Below are 2,467 nucleotides of genomic sequence, written 5' to 3'. Positions count from 1 at the left end.
TACTGTAGAGCCTCGTAAGAGGCCACCATCTTCCCCAGAAGGCGAATGCACTGATGAACCAACACCTGGGCTGGCTTCAGGACATCCCGGACCATTGTTTGAATCACCAACGCTTTCTCTTCCGGTAGAAACACCCTCTGTACTTCCGTGTCGAGGATCATCCCCAGGAAGGACAGTCTCCTTGTCGGCTCCAAATGCGACTTTGGAAGAGTCAGGATCCATCCATGATCCTGTAATAGTTGAGTCGAGAGAGCAATGCTCTGTAACAACTTTTCCCTGGAAGACGCTTTTATCAGCAGATCGTCCAGATAATGAATTATGTTCATACCCTGCTTGCGGAGGAGTAGCATAATTTCCACCATGACCTTGGTGAACACCCTCGGTGCCGTGGAGAGGCCAAACGGCAGTGCCTGGAACTGATAGTGACAGTCCAGCAGCGCAAATCTTAGATAAGCCTGATGAGGTGGCCAGATCGGAATGTGAAGGTACGCATCCTTGATATCTAGGGATACCAGAAATTCCCCCTCCTCCAGACCTGAGATCACCGCTCTCAGAGACTCCATCTTGAATTTGAATTCCTTCAAATAAGGGTTTAATGAATTTAGGTTCAATATTGGCCTGACCGAACCATCTGGTTTCGGTACCACAAACAGGTTTGAGTAATAACCTTTGTTAAGTGAGGTGGAACTGGAACAATGACATTTGACCTTAGACATTTTTTAATGGCTTCCTGTAGGATAGCACTGTCAGCAAAGCTGGTAAGCCCGATTTGAAGAATCTGTGATGTGGAAGTTCTTGAAACTCCAGTCTGTACCCTTGGGTGACAATATCCTGTACCCAGGGATCCAGGCATGAGGACGCCCAGACATGACTGAAATGTCTTAGTCTTGCTCCCACCTGCCCGATCTCCAAGCTGGGAGGTCCACCGTCATGCCGAGGATTTTGAGGAAGCAGAAACAGCTTTCTTTTCCTGGGAACCTGTTGGTGCAGGTTTCTTGGATTTCCCCCGACCTCCTCTAAAGAAAGTGGAAGGGGCTTTGGATCTTTTAACTTTTGCGGTCCGAAAGGACTGCATTGTAGACGTAGAATAGGATTTCCTCGTCGTAGGTGATGCAGAGGGAAGAAAAGTGGACTTACCAGCAGTTGCCGAGGAGATCCACGCATCTAACGCTTCCCCAAACAGAGCCTGACCTGTGAAGGGTAGATTCTCCACACTTTTATTGGATTCAGCATCCGCAGACCATTGGCGCAGCCAGAGCCCCCTGTGTGCCGAGACAGCCATGGAAAAAGCCCTTGCATTCAGATGTCCAAGGTCCTTCATGGCCTCCACCATGAAACCTGCAGAATCCTGTATGTGACGTAAAAACAATTCAATGTCACTTCTATCCATAGAATCTAATTCCTCTAGTAAGGTGCCTGACCACTTTACTATTGCCTTAGAAATCCATGAACAAGCAATAGTGGGTCTTAAAGCTACGGCATTAGCTGTGTATAAAGATTTGAGTGTAGTCTCAATCTTGCGGTTAGCCAGCTCTTTTAGTGCGGTTGAACCAGGGACAGGTAAAACCACCTTCTTAGACAATCTACATACAGAAGCATCTACTACAGGCGGGTTTTCCCACTTTATCCTGTCCTCCTCAGGGAAAGGAAAAGCAATGAGAACCCTCTTTGGAATCTGGAATTTTTTCTCCAGGTTTGCCCAGGATTTCTCAAATAATGCGTTTCATTCCTTAGACGCAGGGAAGGTAAGGGAGGCTTTCTTATTGTCAGTAAAATAAGCCTCCACTACCTGCTCAGGAACCTTATCAGTAATGTGTAAAACATCCCTAATAGCCTCAATCATGAGTTGCACCCCCTTAGCAAGGGATGCCTTCCCCCCCAGTATATCACCATCACCGTCCCCTGAATCAGAGTCGGTATCCATGTCAGCTTGCATTATCTGGGCAAGAGCATGCTTTTTAGGGTACATACCAGGGTATTTTGATGAGGCAGTGGGAGCTGAATACGACAAAACCTCTACAGATTGTCTTAAAACCTGTGTTTCAGTCTCATTATTAGCTATCCTAGATGAAATCTGGGATATCATTCCCCTGATAGAAGCCACCTATGGGGGTTCGGATTCAGAAGCCTGGGACAGAACATTACATACCTGAGTACATGGAATAGACTCTTCAGGAGAAGTTACACACTCTACAGCACAAGACACAGAGTCTCTGGACATGGTAATGTGAGATATACTGTATAAACACACACACACACACACACACACACACAAAAATGCAGACACAGTTTCCCCACAGAGTACCTTCAGAGAGTCACAGAGTATAAGGAGCCAGCACACACAGCGCCCCAGTAGGCAGTTATTATGATAATTGCCTGGCGCTGACTGAATAACCCAAATAGATCAAACAGTGAAAAATAACACTCTCCCGCCCTTGTCTAATACAACCTGGTACCGCAGAGGATA

The sequence above is a fragment of the Pseudophryne corroboree genome, chromosome 7 (assembly GCF_028390025.1).
Source record: "Pseudophryne corroboree isolate aPseCor3 chromosome 7, aPseCor3.hap2, whole genome shotgun sequence".
Lineage (NCBI taxonomy): Eukaryota > Metazoa > Chordata > Amphibia > Anura > Myobatrachidae > Pseudophryne > Pseudophryne corroboree.
This window is presented reverse-complemented; position numbering follows the sequence as displayed.